Source organism: Chiloscyllium punctatum, chromosome 22 (assembly GCF_047496795.1).
Source record: "Chiloscyllium punctatum isolate Juve2018m chromosome 22, sChiPun1.3, whole genome shotgun sequence".
Taxonomy (NCBI): Eukaryota; Metazoa; Chordata; class Chondrichthyes; order Orectolobiformes; family Hemiscylliidae; genus Chiloscyllium; species Chiloscyllium punctatum.
The window spans coordinates 38,222,436-38,235,450 of record NC_092760.1 but is presented as its reverse complement, the minus strand read 5'-3'; the positions used below and the strand labels follow the sequence as shown (position 1 = coordinate 38,235,450).

The window sequence follows — 13,015 nt, the reverse complement described above, 5'->3', positions numbered from 1 at the left end:
AGAGTCACAGCGTGGTGCTGGTAAAGCACAGCAAGTCAGGCAGCATCCGAGGAACAGGAGAATTGACGTTTCGGGCATATTCACTTCTGAAGGACTTATGCCCGAAATGTCAATCCTCCTGCTCCTCTGATGTTGCCTGACCTGTTGTGCTTTTCCAGCACCACACACTCTACTCTCCAGCATCTGCAGTCCCCACTTTCTCGAGGAGTTACATACAGGCACAGAAGATTTTTTTTTTATAATTAGATTACTTACAGTGTGGAAACAGGCCCTTCAGCCCAACAAGTTCACACCAACCCGCCACCCACCCAGACCCATTCCCCGCCACTACAGGCAAATTTAGCATGGCCAATTCACCTAACCTGCACATTTTTGGATTGTGGGAGGAAACCCACGCAGACACGGGGAGAATGTGCAAACTCCACACAGAATCGCTTGAGGTGGGAATTGAGCCCAGGTCTCTGGCACTGTGAGGCAGCAGTGCTAACCACTGTGCCACCGTGTCACCTTTTCTTTCTCTAAGGGCACTGGTGCACCAGATGTGTTCATATAACAATAGATATTAATTGCAAAGACAATAGTTCTGAGACCAGTTATTAATTTCAGACTTAGTTTTATTATTTGAATTTAATCTGCACTAGCTGTCAATAGCTGAATTTGAATCCTTGTCCATACAGCATGACTGTGTCCCTGTGGTTTATTTGACCAGTTGAGAACAGCCCTAGCTCTTGTTCCTAAGCAAAACTCCTCATTAAGAAGATCAAAACCATACACAGTACTCAAGGGGTGATCTTGGGAAAGCACTATACTACTGCAGCGAGACCTCCCTGGTCAGATGTTCAGGCAAACTGAAATAAAGACTGACAGAGTTAGTGCCCTTTAATTGCTTGCTGTATCTCATGTTCACTTTCTCCAATTCACATCTAGGAATACACAAATCTGTCAATATCAGCATTCAGCAATTTCTGTCATTTTTAGAAATATTTCACGCTTTGAGAAATAATTCCACAGTCTCAGATTATATTCTATTTTTCATCTGCTTGACTAACCACTTAGCCAATGTTAGTTGAGCCCTAGTTCCCAGCTCTAAACTGTATCATGGCATAATTTCCTCACCTTTCCTACCCATGTAGAACTTCATCCAGCTTTTCAAGTATTTAAGATGCCCGAATGCTTTAAATTGTGCCTTTAAAATAGTCTAAATTTTCATCACTTCATTAAATGGTAGCTGTTCCTTCATAGTCTAGGCAATAAGCTCTGGAATTCTCTCCCTATAATTCTCTGTACATCTCTCTTTCTTCATTAAAGATGACCCTACTTCTTTGACTTATTCTCCGTTCCCCTTGGCTGATTAGGTATCAAATTCAATTTGATCATATTCTTCTGAATTTACCTGGGACAGTTTACTGTACTAAAGGTTACAAAACAAATGTAATTTGTTGTTGAGTGTCAAAGCAATAAAACCAATCCCGACAACCAATGTGCAGTCTCTACTGTTCAGCCACTATTTCATGTGCTTCTGATACAAATACAGTAAGTCTGGTTCAGGTGGTTACATTTTAAGTCACTATTTTCAGGGAGTAATAGGACTATTATTCATGTTGCATCACAAGAACCTCGTTTTAGCATTTTTCCCAGCGGAGTCTGATGTACGATCATTCTGAATGGTCTCTCCTCTCCCGGACTGAGCTGCAGCTGACTTTCCCTCTTGCAAACCCTTCCAGTCACAGCTGACCTGGTCTCTCGTTGATCCTCCTTCACATCATTTCTCCTACTTGGTCTCTCCTTTGCAACTAAAAGCTGCTCTTCCTCCTTCTTGTCACTCCTTTCAAGAGCCCTGGCTCACAGAAAGATTTGGAACAGGAAAGCGCTTAGAGGGAGGGTCAGGAAATAGGATGCATAGCCACCAGAACTGGTGGTGACCGGAAGGGTCAGGCAACAGGACAGGCTGCAAGCTAAAGAGCTGGGAAAAAGTGATAAGTAGGAAATATTAACTCTACTTCTATTTTTAAATTTATTTTTAAAAGTTATTTCATTCATGAATATCAGATTTCTGCATTTTGCAGGGTATAACATTTTAATGTTTGTTTTCTGTTGAGCAATGTCCTGCAGACCCTTGCTGAAGCTTTTACATTAACTGTAACAGGAAAATCTGATTCACTTAAGGTTGCTTCCTTTAAAGTTGCACTTTTTGGGAATGCAACTAGAATGTTAGTTAAGGACTCACTATAGTGGCAGATTGCTTCAATACCACACGTACTCACTCAGCTCCTGCACACCAGGTACATGGTGTGTAGTGCAAATCAAAAGAGATTTCGGAAACATTTCAAGTTGCCTGAAACCAGCAGATTTTTCAAAAAAATAAACAAAAAATTAATTAATTACAGTGATGGTATTTCACCAAAATAAAATGTTTTCTGAATTACAACTTCTGTATTCTAAGTAGCACCTTTGTAATTGACTTGTGAATCCAGGCAGATGGGGAAATCTGAAATCAATAAAATCTAGAATTGAAAGCTGGTCTGGTGGTGACAATGTAACCAAAGCCAGTTGTTGTAAAAACCCACCTGGTTCACTAATGTTCCTGAGGGAAAGAAATCTGCTATTATCTGGTCTGATCCAGATGATACTCCAGACCCACAACAATATGAATGATTCTTATCTCCTTCCAAAATGGTATTTTTTAAAAGAATGTATTCAATCATGGGATGAGGGTGTCGATAGCTAGGCTAGCATTTATTGCCTATGCCTGGTTGCCCAGAGGGCGGTTAAGAGTCAGCCACATTGCTGTGGGTCTGGAGCCACGTGTAGGCCAGACCAGGTAAGGGCAGCAGATTTCCTTCCCTGATGGATATTAATGAACAAGATATCTTCCTGACAATGGGGGCAGCACAGTAGCTCAGTGGTCAGCACTGCTGCCTCATAGAGCCAGGGACCCTGGTTCAATTGGAGTCTCGGGTGACTATCTGTAAGGAATTTTCACATTCTTCCTGTGTCTGCGTGGGTTTCCTCCAGGTGCTCTGGTTTCCTTCCACAGTCCAAAGATATGTAGGTTGGATGAATTGGCATTGCTAAATTGCCCATAGCATTCAGGGATGCATAGGTTAGGGGCATTAGTCAGCGGAAATGTAAAGTAATAGAGTAGGGGAATAGGTCTGGGATACTCGGAGGGTCAGTGTGGACTTGTTGGGCCAAATGGCCTGTTTCCACTGTCAGGATTCTATGAAAAGTTGGCAGAGTATCCTAATTGTAGGAACACAACAATCAAGACCAATCCTCCCAACATGCGCAATAGATTGTGATCAGGGCCGGAAAACCCGATCAGTTGTTCACTCCCATTGTCCAGGAAGACAGATCAAATGCAGCAAAACCCTCCTCACCTAACATCCAATGATCATCTAACTCAAAGTGTACACTGTAGAGTTTTAAAATATTCTTGATTGAGATGACAGCATTGATGGCAACGCCAGCATTTATTGCCTATACCTTAATGCCCCTTGGATCCTTGCTCATAGTGGGTTGACAGCCATGTAGTGTTATTTGCTGGACTGTTAATCCAAAAATCCAGATAGTGTTCCGAGGACCTGGGTTCGAATCCCACCACGGCAGATGGCGGAATTTGAATTCAATAAAAATCTAGAATTAAGAGTCTAATGACGACCATAAAGCCATTGTTGATTGGCAGGACCATCAATTTCCTCATCCAATAAACGAATAAATAAAAAGAAATGCCACTTCAGAAGGAGCCAAGAATCATACACATTACAGTCTACACCAGATCTGGTAATGAGATCAGATTTCCTTTCCTCAGGGACATGAATGAACCAGATGAGTTTTCTTTATAACAACTGACAGTATCACCACCAGACCAGCTTTAATTCTAGATTTTATCGATGCAAATTTCACCATCTACCCTCGTGGGATGTGAGCATTTGCCTGGGGCTCTGGATTATTAGTCCAGTGACATTACCACGGAAGTACCAGAGCTCTCTCTGAGAGAGGGGGCTGGCTGAGGGCGTGACATTTGTATGACCCTAACACAATAGAGAATGCACCTCAAATATCAGGGAAGCTCAGTGTCTCATTCCTTTCCTACACTGTCAACATGTCAACACGGAAAGTGATGAGTGAACATGTCAGTACCAGTGTAACTATTCCCAGATTCTCAATGCCAAAGAAAAATTCAGGGAGGCTGATGGGCCTCGAGCTAGTGAGGATAGGAGTAGGAGGATAGAGCAGACGAATGCATGGCTAAGGAGCTGGTGGATGGGAGAAGGATTCGCGTTTTTGGAACATCGGAATCTCTTCTGGAATAGAAGTGACCTGTACAGTACGGATTGCACCCAAATTGGAAAGGGACTAATATACTGGCAGGAGATTTGCTAGAGCTGCTCAGGTTGGGGAGGGGGGTGGGGGGGGGGTGGGGGAGAAAGTGTTGGGACGCAGAGAAATAGAGAGGAAAGAGATCAATCTGAAATCACTACAGTTGAGAAAAGAAACGAGTCAAACAAACACTCAGGGCAGGCAAGGACAAAGCAGAGAACAAGATACGACTGATAAATTAAGCTGGATTTTTTTCAATGCAAGAGGCCCATCAGGGAAAGCAGATGAACTCAGGGCATGTTAGGAACATGGGGCTGGGATATCATATCAATTACTGAAACTTGGCTCAGGGATGGAAAGAATAGGCAACCTATTGTTCCAGGATACAAATGCTACAGGAAGGACAGAGAGGGAGGCAAGAGAGGAGGGGGAGTGGTGTTTTTGCTAAGGGATAGCATTACAGCTGTATTGAGGGAGGATATTCCCGGAAATACATCCAGGGAAGTTATTTGGGTGGAACTGAGAAATAAGAAAGGGATGGTCACCTTATTGGGATTGTATTATTGATCCCCTAATAGTCAGAGGGAAATTGAGAAACAAATTTGTAAGGAGATCTCAGTTGTCTGAAAGAACAATAGGGTGGTTACGGTAAGGGATTTTAACTTTCCAAACATAGACTGCCATAGTGTTAAGGGTTCAGATGTAGAGGAATTTGTTAGGCACGTACAAGAAAATTTTCTGATTCAGTATGTGGATGCACCCATTAGAGCTTGATCTACTCTTGGGAAATAAGGGAGGGCAGGTGACTGAGGTGTCAGTGGGGGAGCACTTTGGGGCCAGCGACCATAATTCTATTAGAGTTAAAATAGTGATGGAAAAGGATAGACCAGATCTAAAAGTTGAAGTTCTAAATTGGAGAAAGGCCAATTTTGATGGTATTAGGCAAGAACCTTCAGAAGCTGATTGGGGGCAGATGTTCGCAGGTAAAGGGACGGCTGGAAAATGGGAAGCCTTCAGAAACAAGATAATGAGTGTCCAGAGGCAGTATATTCCTGTCAGGGTGAAAAGGAAAGACTGATAGGTATAGGGAATGCTGGATAACTAAAGAAATTGAGAGTTTGGTTAAGAAAAGGAAGGAAGCATATGTCAGGTAGATCGAGTGAATCCTTAGAAGAGTATAATGGCAGTAGGACTATACTTAAGAGGGAAATTGGGAGGGCAAAACAGGACATGAGATAGTGTTGGCAAATAGAGTTAAAGGAGAATCCAAAGAGTTTTTACAAGCACATTAAGGACAAAAGGGTAACTATGGAGAGAATAGGGCCCCTCAAGAATCAGCAAGGTGGCCTTTGTGTGGAACCGCAGAAAACGGGGAGATACTAAATGAGTATCAGCGTTTACTGTGGAAAAGGATATGGAAGATATAGAATGTAGGGAAATAGATGGTGACATCTTGAAAAATGTCCATATTACAGAGGAGGAAGTGCTGGATGCCTTGAAACGCATAAGTAGTAAATAAATCCCTAGACCTGATCAGGTGTAACCTTGAACTCGGTGGGAAGCTAGAGAAATGTTTGCTGGGCCTCTTGCAGAGATATTTGTATCATCGATAGTCATAGGTGAAGTGCGAGAAGACTGGAGGTTGGCTAACATGGGGCCACTATTTAAGAAAGGTGGTAGAGACAAGCCAGGAAACTATAGACCAGTGAGCCTGACATCGGCGGTCGGCAAGTTGTTGGAGGGAACCCTGAGGGACAAGATGTACATGCATTTGGAAAGGCAAGGACTGATTAGGGATAGTCAACATGGCTGTGTGCGTGGGAAACCATGTCGCAAACTTGATTGGAGTTTATTGAAGAAGTAATAAAGAGGGTTGATGAGGGCAGAGTAGTCAACGTGATCTATATGGACTTCAGTAAGGCGTTCTCCTCATAGGAGACTGGTTAGAAAGGTTAGATCTCATGGAATACAGGGAGAACTAGCCATTTGGATAAAGAACTGGCTCAAAGGTAGAAGACAGAGGGTGGTGGTGGAGGGTTGTTTTTCAGACTGGTGGCCTGTGACCACTGGAGTGCCACAAGGATCGGTGCTGTGTCCACTACTTTTCTTCATTTATATAAATGATTTGGATGTGAGCATAAGTATAATAAGTAAGTTTGCAGATGACACCAAAATTGGAGGTGTAGTGGACAACGAAGAAGGTTACTTTGGATTACAATGGGATCTTGATCAGATGAGCCAATGGACTGAGGAGTGGCAGATGGAGTTTAATCTAGATAAATGTGTGATGCTGCACTTTGGGAAAGCAAATTTTAGCAGAACTTATACACTTAATGGTAAAGTCCTTGGGAATGTTGCTGAACAAAAAGACCTTGGAGTGCAGGTTCATAGTTCCTTGAAAGTAGAGTCAGATAGGATAGTGAACGCGGCGTTTGGTATGCTTTCCTTTATTGGTCATAGTAGAGAGTACAGGAGTTGGGACGTCATGTTGTGGCTCTACAGGATGTTGGTTAGGCCACTGTTGGAATATTGCGTGCAATTCTGGCCTCCTTCCTATCGGAAGGATGCTGTGAAATCTGAAAGGGTTCAGAAAAGATTTAAAAGGATGTTGCCAGTGTTGGAAGATTTGAACTATAGGGAGAGGTTAAATAGGCTGGGGCTGTTTTCCCTGGATCGGAGACAGTATGGTGGCTCCTAGTTAGCACTGCTGCCTCAGCGCCAGGGACCCTGGTTCGATTCCAACATGAGGCAACTGAATGTGGAGTTTGCACATTCTCCCCCTGTCTGCAGGGGGTTCCCTCTGGGTGCTCCAGTTTCCTCCCACAGTCCAAAGATGTGCAGGTTAGGTGGATTGGCCATGTTAAGTTGCTCATTGTGTTCAGATATGTTTACGTTAGGTGCATTAGTCAGGGATAAACATAAAGGGTTGAGGAATGGGTCTAGGTGGGATATTCTTCAGAGGGTCAGTGTGGACTTGTTGGGCCAAATGGCCTGTTTCCACACTGTAGAGATTCTATGATTCTTATAGAGGTTTATAAAATCATGAGGGGCATGTATAGGGTAAATAGGCAAGGACTTTTCCCTAGGCTAGGGGAGTCCAGAGCTAGAACAGCATAGGTTTAGGGTGAGGGGGAAAGATATAAAAGAGACCTAAGGGACAGCTTTATCATGCAGAGGGTGGTGCATGTGTGGAGTGGGCTGCCAGATGACAACGACAACAAACAACATTTAAAAGGCATCTGGATGGGTATATGAATAGGAAAGGTTTCGAGGAATATGGGCCAAATGCTGGAAAATGGGACTAGATTATGTTAAGATATCTGGTCGGCATGAACGAGTTAGACCGAAGGGTCTGTTTCCATGCTGTACTTCTCGATGACTCTGACTCATAAGTAAGTGGATGGAGTATATTACTTGTCCTTTGTAATTACAAGTTAAAATTATGCTACTTCTGGATTTGTGGGCAGATCAGCAACACCAGTTTGACCTTGTACTGCAAACTGTGAACCTACTTTGTTACTTCACAACTCTCATTATGCATCCATCCCTCCATCCTCATATTTTTCGATCATAGCATCACAGAGTGATACAGTATGGAAACTGATCCTTCGGTCCAACTAGTCCACACTGACCATGTTCTCAAACCAAATTATTCCTACATGCCCGCGTTTGGCCCATATCCCTCCAAACGTTTCCAATTCATGTACTCATCCAAACATCTTTAAATGTTGTAACTGCACCCGCAACCAGCACTCCCTCTGGCAGCTCAATCCACACGCATGTACCATTGTGTGAAAAATTGCCCCTCGTGTCCTTTTTAACATCCTTCTCCTCTCACCTTAAAAATATGCCCTGTAATTTTGAACACCCCGACGCTAGGGAAAGACCCTTGCTATTCACCTTATCTATGCCCATCTTGATTTTGTGAACTTCCATAAGGTCACGCCAAGACCACATTTGATTGTGCATGGCTAGAATCAATGGAATTGGAGGAAAATTCTTATTTAGTTGGAATCATACTTAGCACATAAAGACCGTGGTTGTTGTCAGTCATTTCACTCTAGGACATTTATCCAGGATTTTCTTAGGGTACTATTCTTGGCCTAACCACCTTCAGCTGTTTCATCAATAAGCTTCCCTCAATCAAAAAGGTCTGAAATGGACATGTTCAACACTATTTAATGACTCCACAGATATTGAAGCAGTCCCTGGTTAAAAACAACAAGATTTGGACAATATCCAGGCTTCGGCTGAAGTGACCACTAACATTCACACTGCATAAACGCCAGGCAATGACCATCTCCAATAAGAGACAATCTAACCAGTGCCCTTTCACAGTCAATGGTGTTACCATCACTAAATCCCCCACTAATCAACATCCTGTGGGTTACCGTTTACCAGAAACTCAACTGTACTTGCTACATAAACACAGTGGCTACAAGGGCAGGTCAGATGCTCAAAATTCATTAAAGATCCTTTAACCTTCCAAAACCACCGCCTCTTTCATCTGGAAGGATAGTTGCAGCAGGTATACGAGAACACCATCAACAACAAGTTTCCCTCTCAACCTCACACCATTATGACTTGGAAATATATCCCCATTCCTTCAGTATTGGAGTCAAAATGGTAGGTTTCCTCCCTAAGGGCATTGTGAGTCTACGTACAGCACGTGGGCTGCAGTGGTTCAAGAAGGCAGCTCACCATCACCTTCAAGTACAGCTAGGGACAGACCATAGCGATGCTCTTATTCCAAGAAAAAAATCTTAAGTTAAAATGTTCAGGAATGGGGATTGGTGGATTTAGATATTTTATTGTGTTCTCAGCAATTCTATTACTTGCATGACCAGGATGGTGAAGTACCTAGTGTGTTTATACATTTGGTTTAACAGAATTGTCACTGTACTTCAGCCCCTCTCCATAGTGGATAACGCAGTGTTATTATATATAATTATCACAATCTATTACATCAGTGCTATCTATTCTTTTCTCCTGTCCAAACGTCTCCTCAATTCATGAAGTGGCATGTCTTTACATCTCCTTCTGCTTTCACTATACCTGCTAACATGTTGAAAGCAATATCTTACTTAGTTTTGAAGTTAGACTTGGATTAAACCTTACATTTCTGCAAAACTCTTTGATGCTTCACATTAAATACATTTACTTTTAACTGAATACAATTTTGCCCATACAGTGCTACTCCCTTTCATCTGTCTTCACCTGGGCCGCACACAAACCCGTCACACATTTCATACAGAATTAGCTTCACACAACAGAAAGGGGGATTGGAGAAACCAGGTGAAATGTAGCCATACTGCAAGGTCCCAGTGGAGTTTAGGATGCTGAGAGTAACATCACAGGCAGAACAATTACACAGCCTTGGGGGAAAAAAACTTAAAGCTGTAGACATCACACCCTATTTTCTTTCCTTTATTATTTCCGTTTAATTCTCCTACACATGCACATTCATCGAAGACAGTAAAATTCGAAAGGATTCTGTGTGGGCAGAATACTCCTGCAATATTTAATGACCCAGCAGTGTTGGTCAACGTGAATCTGAATGATGTTGAAGCAGACTTGGTTTATCAGTTTGGAAAACCTGGAGGAGCTGCTGATGGGGATGGGTGCAGATTGGTGAGATACTGCATTGTTCAATAACCTGCTAAAGGGCTCGAGCTGCAAGCGGGTGTTGGTGCCCACCCATAGTTTCTTCATTCATGAAGTCGGTGTTACCCAGTTGAAGATTTTCATTCAACTGTAGCTTTGTGTTCTGCTGCAGAGTAAACAGCAGTCCCCACTATAATATGGGCCAATCTCAATGAACTGTACCAGAGTAATGCTCTGGCTATGGAGTACCAGCCAGCACCACAGTGCTAGGAGACCAGTTAACAACTCCAGGTGAATCACTACTGGTTCACCTTGGTTCAGTAGTTTGTTGCATTTTGAACTGATCCATTTTTCTTTAGCTTTCTTTAATTTAATATGTAAAAATGTTATCTTCATAAAAACAAACAAGCTTCCTTTCGATCTGCAACTGCTGAAATGATATGGTCCTTATGTGAGATCATACTGGACACTACAGTTCTGGTCGCCATACCGAACAAAGGAGATTGCTGCCTTTGAGGGGACACAAGGTTCACTAGATTGATCTTGGGGATAAATGAGCTGCTTTATGAGGAGAGATTGATTAAATGGGGCTAGAACCTCAGAGGTTGAGCCAAATAAGAGGTAATCATGTTGAAACATAAAATCCTGGAGAATGCGTGAGAGGATAGAATAGCTGTTTCTCCTAGCGATCGTAAACAGCCTCAAGATGCAAGTCAATTACTGTTGTGATCCAGATTAAAATAATCGTTTGCACTCAAAAGGAACAAGGTATGTTCAGTCCTAAAATTGCAGGACTGATGTAAGAAGACAGACTGCAATCGCTTAAGACTATATTGATTTGAATTTAGAATGAGGGGTCATCTCAGAGAAACCGAGAACATTCTAACAGGATAGAATGTGGGTAAATTCTAAATGACTGGGTGTCCAGAACACAAATTCAAAAATCTTTAAACACAAAGTAAAAGTATAACCCCATTAATCCCCAAATACTCATTTCTAAATTGAAGTGAAGTAAAACAGCTTTTATATGATACCCAGAACACAGTCCTGGCACCATACCCAAAATAGCACTCATACAATACTCACACCAGAATCACTCGAACACTTTGAAAGGTTTAAATTGCTGCGACTTCAATGTTCAGACTGGAACTGCAAATAGCTCTAGGAAGATGCTATCACACAGCTACTTAAATCTACTCAACGCAGAGTACTGCCTTTAGAATTTTATCCCAACATTTCTGGTTTGGGACTAACCCTGAACCTTCACTGTCAGGTAATCAAGTACAGTAGATAGCCTTGCATTCTCAGGGGCACTAATCTACACAGCTATCTTATTCCAAGGACTTCACAGGACTGTCTTACTCAAAGTAAAAACTGAAACCCAAAAATCTTCCTCTTCAAGCCAAGCATGTTTCCTTTATCTTAACCAAGTTCCATAAGTCTCTATCAAACCTTGAGGTCTCATTATTTACCATGCTGAGTCACAAAACAACTCCAATTAAACAGAAGTCCATAAGTGGTGCACACAAACTCACTCACTCTAAAGCCAGGCCTCATAAGTAAGTCACTATAGCTACAGAAATACTTACAAATTAATCATTAACTTCAAACACACAAAAAATGCACCAGTTACTAACTCAAAAACCAGAAACTGCAGCTATAAGTAATTTTAAAAATATTTATAAATCCCCAAGTTTACATGACGAGGGAAAAAGACCAGGGTTAATGGTTACTTTAAGGTTGATTATGTAGGTACCCAGATCAATATTGGCATTCTTGCTCTTCCTGTCATAAAGGACAATTTCAAAAACTTACAGATGATATGAAACTTGGAAGCATTGTAAAACATTGAGGAGAATAGTGCAAACTTCAAAAGACAAGTTGGTAGAATGGTCAGACAAGCAGTAGACAAAATTTAATGCAGAGAAGTTTCCATGATTCACCTTTGTGGGGAAAAACATAGAAAATTAACAAAATAAATGGTATAATTCCAAAGGGGGCATAGGAGCAAAGGGACACTGGTGCACATTTCATTATGTTATTGAAAGTCACGGAACAGGTTAATAACACTAGACCTTCTTAAGAGGGATATTGGGTAAAACAGCAAGGAGTTTATAAACCTATTTGGCCTCAACTGGAGTCTGTATCCAGTTCTGGGTACCATACTTTAGAAAAAATGTGGAAGCATTCAAGCTAGGAAGATTCATGAGAATAGCTCTAGCGATGAGGATGCACTAAGATTGCAGAAGGTGGAACCGCTTTTCCTGTAGAAGGTTCAAAGCAGATTTGATAGAAGCTACAAATATCTTGATAAATCTAGACTGAGTAATAGGAAAACATTGTTCCCATTGGACTTAGAACAAGAGGGCACAAGCTTAAGGTAATTAGCAAACCAAGCAATGGCAACACAAGTACATGCCTTTCTGCAAAGCAAGTGATTGGAGCGTCAGTGTGTTGCATGATCGTTTGGTGGTTGAGGTATTCAAGAGAAAACTGCATTACCATCTAAAAAGATGAATGTGCAGGGCTGCAGAGAGAGGTCCCTTGGTAAATTAGTCTTTTGGAGATCCAGCATAGATACAACGGTCTAACTGGCCTACTCCTTTTATGCTGTAACTATTCTGTGATATTATGGAGACACGTGGTAGTCAGAGGGGTATGCAGAACTAGGGGACACAAGTTTAAAAATTCGGGGTCTCCCATTTAGAGTCACTGAGGAAGAATTCCTCATCTCAGATCTCAAACTATTTTCTCCCCAGAGGCAGTGGAGGCAATGGCCTGGTGGTATTATCGTTGGATTGTTAATCCAGAGACGCAGGTAATGTTCTGAGTACCCGCATTCAAATCCCACCATGGCAGAATTTAATAAAACAAAAGAGGCTGGGCCATCGAACATATTCGAGACTGAGATAGATTATGGATGTACAAGGGAATCGAGTGAGGTTAAGGCCTTAATCAGATCAAGAAGGATCTTATTAAACAGTAGAGCAGACTTAAAACAGTGAAAGGCCTACTCCTGCCCTTATTTCTTATGATCATATCTTACTGCATGGCAGAACAGACTCGAGCTGCTGTATGGCCTGATTCT

The 13,015-nt window shown here is 42.0% G+C and overlaps 1 protein-coding gene across 4 annotated transcripts in view; it reads right to left on the bottom strand.

Moving 5' to 3' along the window:
* Positions 1 to 13,015, bottom strand: part of LOC140493522 (oxysterol-binding protein-related protein 8-like) — a 151,717-nt gene that overhangs the window by 101,669 nt on the left and 37,033 nt on the right. The window lies entirely within an intron of this gene.